General features: G+C 39.7%; 1 long non-coding RNA gene across 1 annotated transcript in view; it reads left to right on the top strand.

The window, feature by feature from the left end:
* LOC307157425 overlaps positions 1–18,605 on the top strand; it is a 196,123-nt gene extending 177,518 nt beyond the window's left edge. Inside the window, exon 6 of the long non-coding RNA XR_013820952.1 lies at positions 18,595–18,605. This is a non-coding gene — a long non-coding RNA (uncharacterized lncRNA). The remainder of the gene's footprint in view (positions 1–18,594) is intronic.
* Positions 18,606–22,424: the final 3,819 nt, after the last annotated feature.

Genomic DNA, 22,424 nt, shown 5'->3' with positions numbered 1-22,424 from the left:
TATTCTTAAATGTTTTCAACTGAATTCTACTTAAAATAAGTACAACTGAGTAGCTGTAATTCCATGTATTCTTAAATGTTTTCAACTGAATACTACTGTAATTATTAAATGTTTTCAACTGAATACTACTGTAATTATTAAATGTTTTCAACTGAATACTACTGTAATTATTAAATGTTTTCAACTGAATACTACTGTAATTATTAAATTCAACTATGTTGCTGTATTTATTTTTATAAAATGTTTTCAACTGAATACTACTGTAATTAAGTACAACATTTTAGCTGTAATTATTTAAATGCTTGTCAAAATAAATAGTTTTGAGTACATTTGTTGTTGAGTGTTTAATTTACCTGTGAGTTAATAAGACTTTATATACTGTCAGCTGCATGTGGGCCACATGAGGGCCGTTAGATTTTAACAGAACTCAACCATACTAAAGTTGCATACCAGGCTCACATATGGGCCACATGAAATTGTAGTATTTGGCTCATGCTTGGTGGAGTTATGGCAGTCCTTTGGTTCAGTTCTGGCAAAGGAGATGTGGGCCATATCTGGGCCGGCAAACACAAACTAATCTGGGCCACAGCTCAGCTGTTTATCTGGCTCACATCTTTGCCAAAGGAAATTTGCTGACTAGGGTGGTTTAATGTGGAGTCAGAGATCAAACAGGACTTCAGGTTAAGTAGGCGGGCCATGCATGCCCTGCAGTGCCTGATGCAGAGAGAGCAGGAGCATGGCTGGGGCAATGAATTTGAAGTCCTGATCTATGTCTATTGGCATGCCCATGGACTTTCCTATCGTGTGGGGTCGCGAGATTTCAGTGAGCCCAAATTATACACAAGGTGGCACAGTTCATTTGGGACAATCTCCATAGAGCCATCGCCTTTCCGAAGCCTGCAGACCAGGGGCCTCATTTATAAAACTTTGCGTAGGATTTGCGTCATAAGTGGCGTACGGATGAAACATAGGATGTGCGTACGCACAGAAATATTCGGATTTATAAAACCGTGCGCACGCACATCCTACGCAGTTTTCCCTTAATAAATCACAATCAATTCTAAATGTAGCGCAGCTTTTGCGGCTTCATGTCACGCCCATAGTTGCCCATAAATAGTCCGTGAAACGCCCACAAATTAATATTCATCGATTGCGAAATCATGGCAAACACAGAGAGGAAATCAAAAAACATAACTTCACTCAATGTGAAGTAGAAGTTATCGTTGGCGAGGTGGAAAAGAGGAGAAAAATGTTGTTTGAAGGGCACAGTGTGGGCATTACTAATGCCAAAAAGGCACTTGAGTGGCAAAAGGTTGCAGACGCCGTAAATGCTGTAGCCTCACAACCTCGGACTGTGGCCGAAATAAAAAAGAAATGGTCGGACATCAAAGTCGAGGCAAAAAAGCGTTTATAGCGCTCCATCGCCAGAGTGTGACAAGCTAGGCTACTGATGTCGGTTATAATCTACGTGGAAATGGGAAATAGTTCAGCGCAAATGTAATTTCTTGCAGCTTTCTGAATGGTTGAGACATAGACTACGTCATACATTATTTTATCAAAATAAAACAAACTAAAGGCATATAGGCTTTGCATGAATACCATGATTCCGTAGCTGATGAAGAAATTTTTACTATGAAAATAACTTTCCCCAGTGGACAATTAATACATCTATTTATCTATCTATATATCTCCCTAATTATCTGTCTATCTTGCATCTATCTGCTCCGCCAGACGGACACATTGACGAGAATATCAGTTTTGTACATTATTTCGTTCTGTTTACCATATTATTCATAAGGATGAATTGCATAACATGCCAATATTATTGCAGAACATATTTCACTTTTCTTTTCGCAAATATGTGTTCATTTGCATTTCTGTTGTAATTTTCGTTGGATTTTGTTTGTTTTACACTGCAGATTGATCAAACGGCTGTTCGTGTAGGCTGTTAATAAGACTTGCTTTGTGAAATCTTCATGTTAGGCTATTTATGAGAGGCAGTATTGCCATTTCTTTTACACAACGGTCTACAGTTTCACACACTTTCACGTGTTTCTTCCATCTGCCGACGGTGTCGCCATTTCTCATTTCACCCGTTTTTGTGCGTACGCCTGGGTGAGAGCTTGCGTGAAGGACCGCACATTTTCCCGTCAAGTTTGCTTTTTATAAATACCAATTATTGCGTAGAGAGCGGCGTACGCCTTCTTTTGTGCGTACGCAACGTTTATAAATGAGGCCCCTGGACACTGTGGCTGATGGATTTGCCCTGTGTTCTGGGACACCCGTCCTCAACAAAGCTGTTGGTGCTATTGATGGTTGTCATATAAGAATCAAGCCCCCATCACTTCATCGCCTGGACTATTTAAACTACAGAGGGTTTTACTCAATAAACATGCAAGCCATCTGTGACTCTACTGGAAAGTTCCTGGATATTTTCGTAGGCTATCAAGGATCTGTACGCATCCTAAAAAAGAGTTACTTTTATCTGGCCAGAAATTATCCACCAAATTGATACTTTATCCTTGGAGATGGTGGATATCCTAGTTTGGAGACACCAATCTGTCTCATCACTCCATATAGGGATCCTGTGAATGGCCGGGTGCAAAGAAAATTTAATTACCATCAATCAAGGGCACGTTCCATTGAGGAGAGAGCCATCCAGTCTGAGAGTGCAAAACGTTGCAGAAAGACTCTGAGCACAGCTAAAAAGCTGAAAAGGTAACAGCAAGAGAGGTGTGAGTGGCCTACTTATGGTGCAGGCATGGAGAGCTAGGTTTTCAACCCTCATGGGTGAACTTTGTGTTCCGATGGACATAGATGACTAGAGTTGCAGTTCTGATGATAAGTTTGTGTCTGTATTTGTGGTTCTCTGTGGTTAGTTGAAGGTCTTATTTGGCAATGTTGTTTTATTCAGTTGTCATTGTTCATGGTCTACATTGTTATAAACAATTACTTGGCCAGCTGTTTTGCTTGTTAGCAATGTTATCATATAGAAATGTGTGCAATTTTACAATAGAAATCTTTAAAGCCCGTTTTCTCAAAATGACTTTTCTCTCATACTCCAAGTCCGAAATCTCCACTTCAGTAGCACCTACATACTTTCCAGTCTTGTACTGTCAGGGTTGTAGCAGGCAGGATGCTGAGACGAGGATTCAAGTAATTCAAAAAGTAGTATTTATTTACCAGAACTGAAAAAATGTCACATTTCAAAATCAAAAGGCAAAACTCCAGGAATCAAACCAACCATACATAGACGACGACAGACCAAGACTGAGGAAAAACACTGGGGTTATATACACGGGCAAACAGGATGATAAACAAGACACAGCTGACACAGATGAACTAATTAAACAGACCGGGGAAAACAGGACTAGACCAAAATCACAGAAGACAGGGGAAAACGGATCACAGAAACTGAAAACACTGAAACGGATTCAAAAACAGAACTCAAAAACCTCAAAATGTCACAGTACCAAACCCCCCCCCCCTCCCCAAAGGCGCGTCCTCGCGCCGTATAAAACATCCAAAGGGGTGGGAGGGTGGGCGCCCTGGAGGCTGACGGGGGAGACAAGGCAAGGGAGACAAGGCAGGAACAGGGGCGTAGCCAGGACATTATTTCTGGGGGGGCCAGCTTGGGCCAGTCTTTTATTTGGGGTGGCACTTGATTGTCAAAAACTACTATTTTTAAAACTCACTCAGAGTAGCGGTTTTCCCGCGGCTCGTCAGGCCATAAACAATGGATTGAACTTCCTTATGGACACTAATAATGTCTTATTGATAATCCATGTTATTGGGATGGGTGCTTAGATCAGTGGTTCTCAAACTTTTTACACCAAGTAGACTACCACCTCAGAAAATATTTGGCTCTCCAAGTACCACCATAATGATCAATATTAAAATACAGTAGCGTAGTAGGCTTAACTATTCAGCTACAGTTATGCACAGCTAAAAAAAACAGGCAGTTTTATTTATAATAAGAATATGTATTGTTGTCAGCCACTTTAAACATTGTAACAACACAGTTTTAACATCAACACTGCACTGTGTGCACTGTTACACAGGTAATCATAATTTCTCACTGTTTTGTAGCGTTTGCTGCTGCTGCCTTCACCGGCGCTTTCAAAGTTGCCACTGTTGTGTTGTTAGCAGCACTAGTGCTTGGTTCACTCTCATCCTCTTCAGTTCTTGTATTTGAAACATTCTCCTCCTGATCCAAACTTTTCTTGCCAGATTGAAGCCACAATAGCAGTTTTGAACTTTTCATAATTTAATAATCCACCTAACATTCATTTATATTTAACCTTTTCACACACTTAGTTAAGTAAAAAAAAAAATCAGCTGCTCCCAAGCGTAAGCTTTTCAAGGCGACCGTTATAGATCGTATCACTTTGTTTCCATGGTGACGTGTCGTCACACGACCACAACCACTCAATACATACTGATGTAAATATACAAAATATTCACAAATTTGTTAGCTAAAGCATTGAATCGCCTTTATAATGATCACGTTAGTTGGGAAAAAAAAGCACAGTTTGAATTTAGCAGTTGATCACGTTCTACTCACACCGGTGAGATCGAAATTCAGTGTTTCCTCTGCGTAGGGACTTTAACATGAGACGGGGATTTTTTAGTGCAAATGACAGAAAGACACAATATGAATTGTCATTTTTAGGCGATAATTTATTTATGTAAACCATGGCATTTTAAGTGCAATGTTCAATTTATTTTTCATAATTGTCTTTTTGTTTGTTTGCTGAGTGAGTTTTCAAATCTGCGTCACTCATCGGCGAAAGGTGGAAATAGAGTGTTTTAGTCTGTTATAAACAAAGCATGCACACCTACAAATAAACGCCGACACAAAGTATGACGCTCTCTTCTATACTCACTCTAACGGTATAATTATGTATCTTCCCCTGTGGCTCAGTGGTGAAATCTAAGCTTTTTAGCGCCAGAGACCCGTGTTCGAATCCCGGCTCTGGCGGCAGATGAGCTTTCTTACGTACAGAAAGCGAATCCGCCCCTCGCGCCCTCCTGTTCACTCGGCGGGGGTCGAGTATTTATTTCTGAGTATTTATTTAAACTCAGGAGGGGTTTTTTCTTTAAATTAAATTTATTTTCCCCCTCCTCAGACTGGGGGTGGGGCCGTGAGTTTGGGGGGGCCGGCAGGGGGGCCGAGCCTTGACCAGTGGTGGCCGTGGCCCCCCCTGGCCACCACGTAGCTCCGCCCCTGGGCAGGAAGCCTCCAGGGCGGAGCAGGTTGCGGGCATGGCCACGGTGGATCAGGCTGCGGGTGTGGCCATGGCGGAGCAGGCTGTGGGTGTGGCCACGGTGGATCAGGCTGTGGGTGTGGCCACGGTGGATCAGGCTGCGGGTGTGGCCACGGCGGAGCAGGCTGTGGGCGTGTCCAGGACGGAGCTGTCGGACCCTCGGACGTCCAGGGCGGAGCTGTCGGACCCTCGGGCGTCCAGGGCGTTGGTGACCCTTCGGGTGGCCATGGTGGTGAGGACCCTTCAGGTGGCCATGGTGGTGAGGACCCTTCGGGTGGCCATGGCGGTGAGGACCCTTCGGGTGGCCATGGCGGAGATGACCCTTCGGGTGGCCATGGCGGAGATGACCCTTCGGGTGGCCATGGCGGAGATGACCCTTCGGGTGGCCATGGCGGAGATGTTTTCTCAAGTGGCCCTGGTGGTACTGGGAACCGCGTCGGAGAGCCCTCCGCTGTCCCCCTAGCAGGTATATTGCGCCCCCCCCAAAATTTTAATGGGGAAATCGACAGGAAAGGGGGGGTCCGGCAGCACAGAGGGTCTTGGGCTGGGCAGGACCAGCGGCGAAGGAAACTCTGGGCTGGACAGGACTGGCGCGGGGTCAACAGGCTCTGGCGCAGGATCAACGGGCTCTGGCGCAGGATCAACCGGCTCTGGGCTGGACGGGACCAGCGGCGAAGTAAACGCCTTTGGGAAGACTGGCTCTGGCTCTTGCTCGAAGACTGGCTCTGGCTCTTGTTCGAAGACTGGCTCTGGCTCTTGCTCGAAGACTGGCTCTGGCTCTTGCTCGAAGACTGGCTCTGGCTCTTGCTCGAAGACTGGCTCTGGCTCTGGCGGGCAGGCGACTGCTTTATTCGGAACTGGACTCGGAACTGGACTCGACTCGCTTGAGTCACGAGGACGAAACACACTTGAATCATCTGGATTTGACTCACTTGATTCGGTGGTGCTGATGGAAGATTCGGACTCTGGATCGGGTTCTGGATCTGGAGCTGGATCAATTGCCTTGACGGATCGTGGGGCAAACTGGAGAGCTCCTCTGACGGACACCCAAGCTGGGTCAAACATCTTCGACGCCAGATCAGCACTATTGGAGATGAGCTTTCGTGCTCTGGGCCAGGCGATCTTTTTAAACTGTGCTGGACTCGGAGCAGGCTTCGGAACAAGACTTGGAACTGGACTGGCGACTGGTTCTGAATCGGTTGGGCTGGCTGGATGTGGGGCGTACTTGGGGGTAAAACTCTCCCATAAGATGGCAACAGCTTCCCTCCAGCTCAACCCCGAAAAATCGGGGAGAGGACGAGGATCGATGCTTACTGCACCGATCATATATGCAGTGATAATAGTTTCATCACATACATCCCAGTCTTTAGCCATATAACAGAACTTCACCGTATAATCCAGCAGGTCGTGGCTCTCCTTAATCACCTCTGTGAGTCGATCCCAGCACATTTTCTTATTTGTGTGGTCTGTCGTTCTGTCAGGGTTGTAGCAGGCAGGATGCTGAGACGAGGATTCAAGTAATTCAAAAAGAAGTATTTATTTACCAGAACTGAAATAATTTCACATTTCAAAATCAAAAGGCAAAACTCCAGGAATCAAACCAACCATACATAGACGATGACAGACCAAGACTGAGGAAAAACACTGGGGTTATATACACGGGCAAAAAGGATGATAAACAAGACACAGCTGACACAGATGAACTAATTAAACAGACCGGGGAAAACAGGACTAGACCAAAATCACAGAAGACAGGGGAAAACGGATCACAGAAACTGAAAACACTGAAACAGATTCAAAAACAGAACTCAAAAACCTCAAAATGTCACATGTACCTAGTTATATTATGAAGACATTTACAGAGGGATTTGTAAATATATTATTCCTAGCCTGATTTATATAACATTTTATTCCAAAAAATATGGCGAAAATCTTTTTTTTTTAAGGCTATTGACAGTATATTCTGATTTACAGGATAACAAAAGTAGATATCCATAAATCCCTTTGTACATTTTTTTCCCATCTAATATGTAAACACAATGAAAAAATAATTTTGAACCTGGCATTATCCAATTCTCAGATTTTATTTTTTAAAATATAGACAAATTAGCGCATATTTAATTAGATAATGCCTAATTTGCATATTTAAACATTAAATTACAGAAAACTTGTAATACATTTTTTTCTCATCTTAATGTAGGTAATCAACTGGGAAAGTTTCATGGTGATGAAATAGTTTAGAGTGTGACAATATGCCCGTATTGGCGATAACCACAATGTTTAAAATGAATAGGACTCTTATGATAACATGACACGTAAATACTCCAGCACCAGTACCTGGTTGACCTCTCTGATGGCTGTATTGCACCTGCGGACACCTATCAAATAAGAAGACGACGCAGCGCTCGCCCGCACAGCTAGAGTGAAACACTCTGTCCATACCCGAAAAAAGTAAGCTCGCCAGTATGGAGTTCTTCGGCTTCAAAGAAAACAGCAACTTAAAGGGGTTCGCACACCGGACGAGAAGCGCAGCGCCACGTCTTTAAAATTCGTACACATTATTCTCTATGAGTGTACACACACCAGCAGTCCGCGGCGCCCAGCAACGGCTCAGGAGCTTGTTCAAAATCCTGCCGCAACACAGAGTGCGCCATTTACATAGTTTTATATTAAATTTACATTATATTTGTCTCAAATCATCGTAAATGACTTCACCCTGTGCTGCAATATACATTTAATTTTACATTAATTTACAGAAATCAGCTGCTTGCATGAAAATTGCTGATGTTATCGGATTTTCAGGTGATATTCTCAATTCATTCAGTTAACGGATGCTCTGAGGTAAAGTGTTCAGATCACAGACTCAGCAACGATTGTATTTGATTGTACAGTACAATCATAACATAGTACAGACATTATCTTAATTTCATAATGTCCTTAAACATAAGAATATTGCTGGCCATAAACTGAGAAAGTGAGCGTCCGGTGTGCGATATGCAGAATGTTGTAACGTAAACGCATTAGCTCAAATGATATACAGGGAATTTTAATAATTAATCAAGAATATGATTAATATATATTGCATATTACCCTGGAGAACCCACGGGGTCAAATTTGGCCGCTGTTAATTGCTGCTACCCAAAATGAAAAAAAATGAAAAAAAAATTGTCAAATTTAAAGGACAATTCCGGTATTTAACACTTTGAGTCTATTTTGTAGTTTGTTTTGGATGAACAAGAGTGGTGGACAAAGAAATTTTGTCAATGGTTCCTGTCGCGACTTTTTGACTATTTTAGAATTGCCCATGACCGCATTTGAATGGGAGTCAATGGCCATGCACAAACATGTCCTTAAAACAACCCTTAACGTTCGTTTTCAAAACTGTGCTACTCACCGAGTGGTTAGTGGTGTTCGTTGATGATTAAAAACAAATATATCGGCGCAATGTATGATTTCAATCCGTTTATTTTTCTATAGTGGAACTATTTTTTCAGATACCTCACAACCGCGTATAAACTTCCGCAACTTCCGTTGCTCTGCTCACGCTAGCCTTCTGAGGCGAGCATAGCTTTTTTTTTTTTTTTAAGAATTATTATAGTTTTTACTAGTTTAATTCTTATCAGGAATTCGTAGGATTTCAGCGTTGAGGCGAGCATAGCTTCTGAGAGACAGGAAACCGAGCGAAAAGACCTAAAAGACAACAATCAAATGTAAACAGCATCCTTTCCGTTTCCGTTAGCGCAGTAATATCAACGAGCAATTAGTCCTCCAATGGAAATCAATGGATTTTACAAAATGCCAAATAAAACACGACAGAAACTGTATTTCGCTACGCTACTTGTTTTTAATCATCAACGAACACCACTAACCACTAGGGATGGGACGAAATATCGTTTGACGAAATATCGCGATACAAAACGTGACGAAACGCATCGAGGTCGAAAAAAATGGATCGCGAAATAAAGATAGATGGCACTGCTGCATGATTTGCGTAGTATATAAATAATTTAGTGTATTATATGTGTGTGTATGTATATGGGCAGACATACAGTCTATGGTGGCAGGCTGGCAGCACCATCTGCTGATCAAGCAGGGTAAAACTAAAGGCCATTGCACACTGAGTCCGAAATTTTCGTATGCGTTTTTTCGTGTTCGTCAGCCTTAAAATTCGTCACGCACAGAAACCTTGCACACTGAGTCCGATGCGTATTTATTAAACCTTTGCGGAAAAAAACGCAAAAAATACAAAAAGATTCGTCAAGCAGTGAGGATGAATTTGTTGTACTCTTTCTTCTTAAAAAGAAAAAAAGAAAGGAAATATTGGGTCCATCCAATCCTGAGATTGCGCCGAGAGGAAGGAGAGTTTCACCTCCTTATCAAGGAGTTGCGAAATTATTCCGAGTGATTCAAAATTTACCTCAGAATGTCAGTGGAACAGTTTGATGCTTTGCGATGGCCAAAAATGACCCTCTGGGTGTATGGGTTAAAAAAATGTCGGGTCAAAAATGACCCTTTGGTTCTTTGAGTGACTTTGATGGAGAATGGTGACAGTCCTGTATTTGGTTAAAGCATTGAAATAATTTCATTTGTATAATATATTTTATTAAGTTACCTCAGTAGTACAGGGCCAGAGACTAATAAAGTAGTATATCTTTTCAGGGAGTATGGCGTATGAGCAAGGACCTCAAAACTGAAATGCACTGTAAAAAATGTGCAGTTCCTCTCTGCATCAACAAAAAAAGAATTTTTTTCAAAGACTACCACAATGTCTAGTGTGAGTTCCTCTCTCTAGCAGAACAGATTTTTGGATAAGCAAAGACCCATGGTGTTAGTTTTTTTCAGTCGTGATTTTGGCCTTGTGTTCTTGTTTCCATTGGCCACATTTGGAATCCAGTTCTAACATGCAACAAATAAAGCAAAAAAAAAAAAAAAAAAAAAAAAACCTTGTTAAATGTAGCTGTGTGGTTGACTGATTATTTTCCTAAATTTAAAATAGTTTGCATTGACAATGTTTGTTATTGTGATTCTTTGAAATGATACGCCTAAAGCCCAATGGGTCAAATTTGGCCCTAATCCTAAATTAGGGAATAAAGGGATAAAATTGAAAAAGTGGATATTTTGGTGTTCAGTGAACTTACAGCAGTAATTTAATGCATAGTTCATAATTTTCCAAAGAAGAAAAGGGTTCTTGGGTTCTCCAGGGTTAAAATTATTGAAGCTGAAAAATAGATAAATTGAATATATCAATATTCCATTCTTCAGATCAATTATCCTGATATCCTTTACTGGAAATTAATATAATTATCGAACAGTTGTTTGTCCGGCAAACGACCGTAAGATTAACTTATCAACTTCTCATAAAAGTTATCACTTCTTATAATTCCAGGGAGATCAGTTTTCTGGCCATGAAAACTATTCTCCTGTCCTTATAAATTTAGGTTACTAAAACCGTAATCAAATTGTAAAGCTTGTAGCTAGATCAAACATTTCAGGGACTCGTAATGTGGGAAATATAGACAGAATCAATCGCAGATATATTGGGTTTTAATAATTTAACTAAGAATACATCAAACTACACAATATACACGGATTATATGTCTATGTACATAAAATACAGTTAAACAATACAAGATAACAAATAACAGTGAGAGGGAGAATAAAATGATCAGACTTAGAGAAAGATAGAATGACAGAAAAGGATGAGAGAGAGAATGAGAGAGAATTGAAGAAGAGACTGGCAACTTATTACCAACAAAGAACCCTTTTGAGAGACACCTAGATTCAGCTTTAAAATATGTCAGATACATGCAGTTTGAGGCACTCTTTTGTGTAGCTGAGAAAAAGGGATCGATGTGTCCCTTTTAGAGCAGAGCTGCGTGTTCTGGTTTCTTCCGGAGTTGTGTAGCGGGAAGATTTGAAGGTTCACTTGAACGCAACGTTACCGAGAATGATTCAGGCTAAGTTCATTCAGCTCGTGAATGAACAGAGGCGAATAGGAAAACGAAACTAGACTATAGAAAACATACAAACAAATAAAAGAGAAGAGAAGCAGGCCGAAGCCGGTCCGGACTTGGGTTTCCAAAGTTTTCCGAAGGAGAGAGAAGAGAGGAAGAAGAGTGAGAAACGGGAAAGTTCCGTCTTTTGAGGGAATCCCGTCCCCGCCCCTTTTGCGGGAAGGGCAAATCATATGCCGAGATTTGCGAGCGGGAAGATTCCTTTGTTTGTTTGGAACACGCCCACTCGAATGAGTCATGAGTGAGATCGAATTTGAGAAGATTTGCTCAAGACATATGAAATGTGTCAAATGCTACAAATTACTGCAATTGGTTATCAAAATTCAACTCCATCAGGTCGAGAGGATCACACAGGTATCAAAAATAGAATATAGACGTTGTAGCAATGCAAAGATACATTATTATGCATTAGTATAAGCATTTGCAGTTCGATTAACATAGCATAAAGCTTACAGCTACTCCAATTGGTCATATGGAGTCCGTGAAACATAACAAGAAATACATTTCATACATTTTAAAGGGTCATTTTATCACAGTGTTGTAGGTGAGGGATAGAAGGTCTTCCTGTGTGTGTGTGTGTGTTTGTGCATGAAGTCCCTCAAAGTTCAGGCTGCTTTGTGAACTCTTGAACAGGATGTGTGTGTGTGGTGAAGTGATGAGATTTAAAATCAGGGGACTTGGTCGAATCATTTGCTAACAATACAAGGCTTGTTATAAATGTGTCATGAGCCAGGGAGACCCCAGCCAGAGCGTCGCTGGTAATTACCCTGGGGCGTTATCTAGACATTGTGCAGTATTCTTACATTTTGCAGAAGAGTAAAACAAAAAGCTCTTGTTTTCTCATCTGACAAAGGGGCTGTGTTTGGAAGTCAGGATTCACCTAATTCAGAACATCTGGCCGGATGCCAAGTCAGTGTCGTCATGTGTAGCCATCAACCTTTTTACCCAGCTCCGTGTCCATCACCCTGCGGATTACGCCATTTTACAGAGAGTAAATTGCTATTATTTTACTAGTCATGGAATGGGAAACGTGACATTAACCTATTAACAGGGGGTTTCTGTGTTCATATATTTAATAAAGGGTGATTATTAAGTTTTCTTTACTCATCTTATTTTTGTATTTGTATTTGCACTTGATTTTTTTGTTCAAATCTGCTATCTGCATGACTTTATTGGACTTTAAGAGCTTTTCAGTTCTTCAGGAAACCTTCAGACAGTGTTTCGCTTCAGATAACCAGATAAACTTCACATGCTTGTCTTCCTTCACAAAAATTTGCCATAGATTGAGTACGCAAGAAGTAAAAATACATGTGCCTTGTGTTCATCAGTATCCTTATATTTGTTGGGTAAAAATAACTATATAAACAAAGTAAAAATTAATTTGACTTATAACTAATGAGTGTCATTGTGTGTCAGGAGCTGCTGTGCTGGCAAATGCCAGCAGCCATGTCACCCTGTAGCCCAAGACTGGTTGCCCACTGAAGCTAAGCAGGGCTGAGCCTGGTCAGTATCTGGATGGGAGACCTCCTGAGAAAACCAGGTTGCTGCTGGAAGAGGTGTTAGTGAGGCCAGCAGGGGGCGCTCACCCTGTGGTCTGTGTGGGTCCTAATGCCCCAGTATAGTGACGGGGACACTATACTGTCAAAGAGCACCGTCCTTCGGATGAGACGTTAAAACCGAGGCCCTGACTCTCTGTGGTCATTAAAATCCCAGGATGTCTTTCGAAAGAGTAGGGGTGTAACCCCGGCATCCTGGCCAAATTTGCCCAGTGGCCTCTGTCCATCATGGCCTCCTAATCATCCCCATATACTGATTGGCTTCATCACTGTCTCCTCTCCACCAGTAAGCTGGTGTGTGGTGGGCGTTCTGGCGCAATATGGCTGCCGTCGCATCATCCAGGTGGATGCTGCACATTGGTGGTGGTTGAGGAGATCCCCCCTTCTATGTAAAGCGCTTTGAGTGCTGAGAAAAGCGCTATATAAATGTAATGAATTATTATTATTAACTAACAATGAACAATTGTTTGTAATTATGGTAACACTTTATTTTACAGTGTCCTTGTTACATATGTTACATGTACTTACCATAGCAATAACCGTAAATTATGCATAATTACATGCAACTAACCCTCAACCAAATCCTAATCCTACCCTAACCCTATAGTAAGTACGTAGTTGCTTAATATTACTCAGTACTAAAATATATTATTACACTGTAACAATGGCACCTTAAAATAAAGTTTTACCGTAATTACTACAATGTATTGTACCTTCATTTTTTGTGCCTCCTTGTCATTCGTTCATCTGCGCTTTATTTTTCGTTAAACATTATTCTGTTGCACTTCTGCTATGATAAACAAACACCCTCTCTTGGATTGCATGCATAACGGAGGCCATTAGTGCACTCAATTCGCTTGCAGGGGATCGTGGTTCGAGATCAACTCGGATTTAAGGGATTGTAGAGAACACTTCCAAGAAATCTAGTGATGGGTGCTTTCGAAACACTGCTTCATGAAGCTTTGAAACCTTTATTAATCTTTTTTTTTTTTTTCAAATCAGTGGTTCGGAGCGTGTATCAAACTACCAAAGTCACATGATTTCAGTAAATGATGCTTCAGGTGTGTTCAACTTGAAGAGGCGCTGCGTAGACTGATATGAAAAGCTTAGTTTCTCCCATCAATCTCAGTTCCTGGGAGGGTCACTGTCTTGCAGAGTTTAACTCCAATGAGCTTTACAACACATGCCTGGAAGTCTCTAGTAATACCAAGACATTAATTAGCTTGTTCAGGTGTGTTTAATTAGGGTTGGAGCTAAACTCTACAGGACAGAGGCCCTCCAGGAGCTGAGTTTGACACCCCCCTGGCCCAAAGGTTCTTTCACTCATAAACAAAATTGCATGACTACGAATGTATGAGTTCAATCTCCCTACATTCACTTCGACAGAAATTGCATCATGCAATGAAAAAACTCATTCTTGCTTGCTTGGTTTAATTGTTTGTTATAAAGCCTTGTAATTCATCTGTCGACAAGTGGTCAGGGTTTGAAAGCAGACTGTTTTAGTTTCTTCATTTGTGTAACAAATTGTTATACTGTTAATGTTTTTGCTATTGTTTTAAAACCACTACTAGTTTAAATATGTTTTTGACTTTTATTGAGGCAGATTGTTTGTATTATAGCAGTGTGTAACCTTATTTATGGGCAAATTCATTATTTTTACATGTAAATGCAAGTTTTTACAAGTAAATATCCTTCATTAAACATTAAAAAATACATTGAAAAACAAAAAGCTCACAGCAAAAGCATAGATTGACTACAACATAATCACATATTTAATTGGTTCTCTATTGTTTTCGCATGTGTTTATTTTTTCTTTGTAACAGCCTGGACAAAAATAACGCAAGCACAATTTGGCATGTTTCATTGTCTTATCACAATCTAAACTATTGACTCCAAACATATCAACACAATATGCTTACAAAATCTTTAAAAAATGTTTAATAATTTGAATACATGGTGAAGACCGCACAACACTTTTGGCCACTACTGTGTGTAACAGTTAAAAAAATGACTGATGTTATCCCAGCAAACAAATTAAATCTCAAACCTGCTTATTTTATTAGTAACAAAATAGTAGAGCAGAACCTGAAATATTCCTGAAGCAATTTTCATAAAAGTTTTTAGTCTTTTAAAATACAAAAAGTTAAGATGGTAACACTTTGCAATAAGGTTTCATTAGTTAACAGCTTTAGTTAACATGACCTAAGAACTATACATACTTATACCATTTACCAAAACATTATTACAATCAAAAGTTGTATGTTTACACATTAGGTAATGCACTGTGAACTAACATGAACATCTGGATTTATATTAACTAACAATAACAAAAGGGGCTTTCGCACCTGAGAAACTTTTTCATAGTTCCTAGAACTATTGGTGAAAGTACCCGGATGTCGGCGCACTCGCACTGCAGGAACTATTTTGGAGGCACTAATTGAGCTCCTACTTCAGACTAGGGTCTAAACCAGCACTATAGGAACTACCAGTGACATCAGTGTTCACACGCGAAACACCAGCACCTGCCATTTTTAAAAAGGCTGTGTAAACACACAGATTATAGCCTATAGATTTACTCCAGAAACTAACTTTACGAACATGGAAAAACAGTGATTGATGGGCCTCTTAACCTTTACGCTGAGGAGAAAATCCAAAGCAACTTTAAGAGGAACAAGCCAATCATGATTATGTATTTCTGCTCAGCAACACTGGACATCAACCACATGACATACGCTACTAAATTTTCATTACTGTCTACTTTCTATGTATAATACTTTTATCTAATAACATATTAGAAAGGACTGTTACACAGATCGTAAACTAATGAACAAGGAGAATGTGAGCACTTACGATTTCAGCGCCGTCAAAATAAAAGCCACAACAACAAGCGTGGCTTACGTCACTTCAGAGTTCCTACTGGCGGTGCGAATTCAACCAGAAAACGTTCCGAACCATTAGTTCTTGGGGAACCACCCTGGTGGCTAGTTCCTACAACCAAGTTCCTAGAACTACCCGGTGCAAAAGCCCCTAAAGATTAATAAATACTCTAACAAATGTATTGCTCATTGTTAGTTCATGTTAGTTAGGCTAATACATTAATGTTAACAAATGAGACCGTATTCTAAAATGTTACCGTTCATATTTAAATTTGACAGAATAATATTGAAAAACTGCTAAATGGATAGAGGTAACTCCTTTTGCTCTGAAAGCTAAACACACAAAATACAGAAGAACCATAAGCTGTCATAAGCTATCAGTGGTTCTTGAGCAGTGGTGGTGCAAGTAGTTTGTTTGAACTGTGTGCTTCTGTTAGCTAGTGCAAGTTAATTTTCACACTATAACAGTGAATTATAGCTCAGAACAGGCTGTGTGACTATAAGGAATGTTCAGATCTGGCTCACATTCAGCTGCGGTGTGAACGCAGTCGTAGTTTTACACACATACTTATTTTCTGGTGACATTTTCCGCACAAAGAACAAGAATTAGGGTCACACATATGCATGACTTTTCAGGTGTATCTGTAAGTGTGATGGCAAAAATTTTTTTTTATTAAACTGAACACAATTAAATGGCCTTTCACCAGAGTGAATGTGCAAGTGATTATTGCTCCTTTTTCTAAACTTGTTATTACCACCCTCAGAACACTTCCGTTTCTTTGCAGAATGAATTTGGAAATTATGTTTCAAGTCTTTTTGATATGTTAAACTCTTTTCGTGCTGAATATGCATGAAAGGCTTCTCTCCAGTGTGAAGCCTCATGTGAATCCCAAAGTTTTTATTGAATAGAAAACTCTTTCCACACTGGTGGCATTCAAAAGGCATCTCTCTAGAGTGAATAATTTTGTGCCTGTTAAAGTTTTTCATGTCTAGAGAACTCATTCTGCATTGAATCTTCACATGGGAATTAAGGGTTAATCTGAAACTCTTTCCACACTGTTCGCATGCGTGTAGCTTCTCTCAAGTGTGAATTCTCATGTGCCTGTTAAGGCTTCCTTTACAAGAGAAACTTATTCCACACTGTTTGCAGGTGAAAGGCTTCTCCCCAGTGTGAATTCTCATGTGCCTGTTAAGGTTTTTTTTTTGAGTGAAACTCTGTCCACACTGTCCACATGCGTGTAGCTTCTCCCCAGTGTGAATTCTCATGTGATGATTAAGGTTTCCTTTTTGATTGAAACTCTGTCCACACTGTTGGCAGGTGTAAGGCTTCTCTCCAGTGTGAATTCTCATGTGAACTTTAAGGTTTCCTTTAACAGTGAAACTTTTCCCACACTGTTTGCAGGTGAAAGGCTTCTCTCCAGTGTGAGTTCTTAAGTGGGCATTAAGGTTTGCATGATGACTGAAACATTTTCCACACTGAAAACAGGTGAAACTTCTAAATCCTGTTTTCCGAGCTTTTTTTCGTGTGGAAGTATTTTTAGTCTGTGAGCAACTAAAATATTTTTCTTCAGTTCTTAAACCATGAGGCTTCTCTTCCATTTCATTCAGTTCTTGATTCTCCTTTTTCAGCGCCATCAGGTCTAAGGTGAAAAAAGACCAATACAAGTTAACCCCAGTTTAAATGTACAAAGTGAAAAACACATTTTAACACCATTCCATTTAATACAGATTCATCCAGTATTTAGGACATCAAAGTAGCACTGCATATTAAACCTAAATGGAAACAGTTTGTCCTGTGTAGGTAGTAATGTAGTAGGGTATACGCAGGCATACCACCTAGTTTTAAAGAGTTTTTGCATATAACTAGTGTTTTATGGTGTCTACACCTTCTACCTTATTTTAATTATTCTCAGGTTAAGGTAAAGTAAGTCGAATTCATTCTAAATAATAAGTATTTGAATGTCCATACTCACAACTTAGAAGAAAGACTTCTCCGTGGTTTAGTTCAGCTCAACTCTCTCATAAAGCAGAGACTTGTGGCAAGTTGGTTCTTTTTATATCAATTATTAATAGTTTATTACTAGAGTAACAATTGTTTTACATATAATATCAAAAATCAAAGGGAAGTTCAAGAGTTGTCAGTTCACAAGCTTCGCCAGCAGGTGTCAGGCCTGGATCATCAAACAAGGGAGAGGCCTCACAGCGTCTGCCTCTCATATGTCTCACTGTACTTTTTATAATTCATTTCATCACACCCTTTCATTACATATTCAATCACATATAGACAATTTATCCAATCCCAGGTCTGGAACAATTGTCAACTCCTTCAGTCTTTTTACAACTTCCATAAAAGACGCCTTCCTTTGCCTTGTTTTCCTCTTACGAGCTCGGGCCCTCAGCCGTCTTCTCTTCTTGGTCTAGAATACAACAACCAGGTAATACTTTTTGTTTCATTTCACTAAATATATGCTTTCTAATACATAGTTTTATTTCTATCTATCTTATTACTTCCTTTAATAAATGCTCAAAACACAGGATACATTTCATTCATTTCAGTATTGTATTACTTCAATAAACGATTTCAAGTAAAACATGTCTCAGTGTCTTTTCTATAAACCAATAAAACAATTTCAAATAAAAACATGTCTCAGTGTTTTTTCTATAAACTAATAATAATGGTTTTACTCTATATGAAGATTTCCCTTATAAGGAATCTTTTACAGTGTTTTTATTATAGACAATACAAGCCTGTTTATATGAGTCATAAAATAACAAATTGCATGTTTCACACAACACTGTCCGTGTTTTGATTTCAACATTTTGATTTCAACAATCAATCGACCTGAGGAAAGACATTGTGGCAACATGACAAGACCAACAGGCAAGAAGACACTGCTCACAGTCATTTACATTTTACAAACACAACATGGAACACAAACAGCTCATGGAGGTCCCTCTCTCGAAATGAAAAATTCTTTATTGTTCCTGATAGGGAAATTTGGAGTGGACTCAAAAGCAACACTCCAACATCACCTGGTACCACCTACAAGTATTAAAAATACCATGCATACATATCCATACTCACCATCACAGGTATCTTAAAAACAACAACACAATAATAAAAAGAGGCATCACTGACTGACCCAGATTCAACAATCTAATGGATACCGGCTCAAATTACTTTTTAATTTGCAACAAGGAATTCTGTACCTTCTCCCAGAGGCTACGACATCTGTTGTAGACCACTTGATCAAGTCTAGTTTTAAGAGTGATAAAGAGTCTTTCCGGATGAGTTTCTTCCATTTTAGATCTTTGTCACTTAACCCTCTGGGGTCTGAGCTGTTTTCTGGGCCCTGGAGGTGTTCTGACATGCTCTGACATTTGTGCTTATTTCTGTTACTTGTGACATTTTCATGGCTAAAGTCTAATTACACTGTATTCAGCACAAACTCTACTACAATAATATATCAGCAGCATGTATGTAAAAGTTTGTAGTTTTGAGATAATGACATTTATGCGTGGTTTGTGAAAATACCAAAAAAATTCTCACTGAAATAAGGTCATGAAACCCATACTGATTATTTCTTCACAAGACTTTTGAAAATTGTATGACGTAGCCTAGAATATTTGCTCTAAAACTATGTGAAAATCACCCTGACTGCTCATTCAGATAAGACAATATATTGATTTAAAATTTTTAGGTCATTCATATGTAAGGCTTTTCACACCTGCGAAAGACAAAGACCCTCCCCTAACGGCCCTATTAGGAGCTATCAGGCCCTGTCATTCTGAGCAACCTTGCACAAAGAATGAGGAGATTTAAAAAAGAATGGCTTTTAGATTGTAAAAGCACAACATAACACAACATAATCCAAAGATACAAAACAAATGACAAAAAAGCACTTATTGAAAACAATGATCCAAAGACAGAGACCTTTCTGCCATTCCTAAAAACATTGTACATACCTTTCATTTCCAAGGTGTTTGATTTTCACTTTACCATGTTCATGTACAGAGACTCGTGTGAATGTTGAAGTCAGCAGGACTCAGTGGCATCTGGGCCCTGAAAAAAAAAAAAAAAGGTGAACATACTGATATCAAGAGAAAGGCCTGCACGATTTTTGGGAATAAATTTGAGATTTTTCTGGTTAAAATTGCTTTTTAAAATTCACAGAATACACACACACACACACAAATGTTTCCAACAATATATAATATAATGAACACCAGGTGTGTTGTGCCTTGTAGGCATAGGCTATGCGCAGTGCTGCACAATAAATAATAAATAAATAAATAAATAATAACAATAACCTATAGCAGCCTATAAATCTTCCAAAAGATTTCAGTAACAACTAAGCTAGAGAAAAATATATTGATTATCATGTTACTTCAAATGTTTCCATTCGTTATGATGATATGAAATTAGATAATAGTAAAAACATGAAGCCGTTTGGTGCGGCGATCGCGATCCAAAATAAGATACATTCAAACGCGATCACGCTCAAATATAAAACATTATGGTTACCATATACATATCTACGTTTGAGCAGATATCCACAAACACAGTAACAGTAAACACGGGTCTAAATATTATAATATTCACCATATATCGAGCAACAGTTCAACTGCAATGTGAAATTTATGCAACAATAACAAACTAATATGTAAGAATTTCTTACCTTACATCTTTCTTGTCTTCAAATCGCGTTCTTCTTCTGATGTAAATCCAACGTAAGCTCACGGCGCGTCTTTCAAACTCGACGAAAAGCAGTGACTTGTGAAGTGTTTTGGTGCTTTGTTTTTGAGGTAATGAGCGCGTTCGCGTTCCATGTGGAGATTTGCATGTCAATCTCTTTTGCGCGAGTGGGCATGGTCAAATTAAAAATAATTAGGAAGCGTTTGAGAAGCTGGACATCTTGTTGGTTTTATACAAATTACTTAAACAGAGAATATTTGTTTTCAGTTTGAATCCGATCATTTAAAAGTACACACTTAAATGTTTATAAAGGTATATGGCTCATAAATGTGTGACAAGTATTCGCTGAGTTTGGTTTCAGTTTATAGACGTGCTCAAGAAAAAAAAGTTCACCACGACGGAGAGGCAGAACGCACACCCTGTTTATTTTCTTTATTTTACAAAAGCACAATGTTTTGATTTGATTGTAAGTGGACACATACAAAAGTAGAAATATCACAGATTCTTTTTTTATATTTCTTTTTTCTGTACGACCATAAATGACGGAGAAATTTAAGTTTATAGTACTACAATGTGAAGAAAATCCAGCAAAACGCGCAGGCGCGTTTGCCAACCTCAGAGGGTTAAAGGGATACTTCACCGATTAGTATTAAGCTTTGTATCAGTAGAAACCCGGTAGTATTTTCGAATGACCTTGCCTTCCCTCCCTCATGTCCCTGAGATGAGAGATTTCTATATTGTGTGTCTGGGAAAAAAATTCAGATGACGTAAAAATCGTCATTTAGCATCATCAGAGGCTTTTTTGGACAGAGGCTAGAGACTTCAGCCAGTAGTAGGAGCTAGTTCTGCATGTTTTCAACCCGCCCATAGGGGGTGGGATCTCACTCACAGAATGTACAAATAGTGTCAGCCATCTTTTTTTTTAAGCTAAGCTAACAGACTCTTGCTCTGTGGAGAAAGCTGAGTAGTAGGCTACCACGATGGCGGAAGGTAGTTTTGAAGATGATACGACAGAAGGGGATTTTGAAGATCTGGTGCGCAAATCCGATGCTCATGACTACCTGTACGAGCCGCAATACAGCGAGGAACAGTTGCGGATGATGGAGGAAGAAGAGGCGGCCGGAGCAGCTGCTGCAGCAGAGGAGCAAGACCTGCTTGGCGGCCAGGAGATAGAGCCCGGGCAGACTCGAGCTGGGGTGGACTGGTGGTGTCAGTGCTCTCGCTGTGCACCTATCAGTGATGCGCGGGTTGATCCGAAATGAGCGGGTGCCTGCGGTCACCCGCGGTTACCCGCGGTTACGAGTCATCCAAAAATATTTTTAATGATATTCGGGTCGCGGTCGGTCGGGTCGTTTGTAATAAAGATGCCAATTAAACCTTTGTAATTTATACAAGAGAGCATATGAGCGGAGTGGAGCGGTGAGAATCTCCGCTCATCATCGCTCACGGAAATGTTCGCTCCCCCGCTCAAAGCTACATCAGGCCGCTCCGCTCATCATCGCTCAGCGCTCAACGCAGTTTGCTCCGCGCTCCACTCAAATCGCCCCCCGCTCGCTCCAAAAAACGAAAAAAATAAATAAATAAATCTACATGTATATAACTTTTAGCTTAGACCACAGCCTTACCTCCTAAAGAACTAATGAGCAACAACAACATTTTTCAAATAGAAATGTTTTATTTCAAATTACAAATTAGACCTATGTAAGAAGGAATATAGCCTACGTACACAAAGTCCTGTAAAATTAAACGAATAAATGGGCCTAATAATATAAATAACAATTATATAAACAAAAATATAGCCTACATACAAATTTTAAAAGTAAATTTAGCCTACTATTAGGCCAGAATTTTGATAAGTGAACTTTTGCGCAACGCGCACGATTAAAATTTAAATGGGCGTATCCATTGTACACACAAACTGCTGTAAAATAAAACGAATAAATGGGCCTAATAATATAAATAAAAATTTATATAAATATATATAATTTATTTATATGAAAAAATATACATTAACG

Source organism: Squalius cephalus (assembly GCF_949319135.1).
Source record: "Squalius cephalus genome assembly, chromosome: 4".
In the NCBI taxonomy this organism is placed as follows: Eukaryota; Metazoa; Chordata; class Actinopteri; order Cypriniformes; family Leuciscidae; genus Squalius; species Squalius cephalus.
This window is presented reverse-complemented; position numbering and strand designations above follow the sequence as displayed.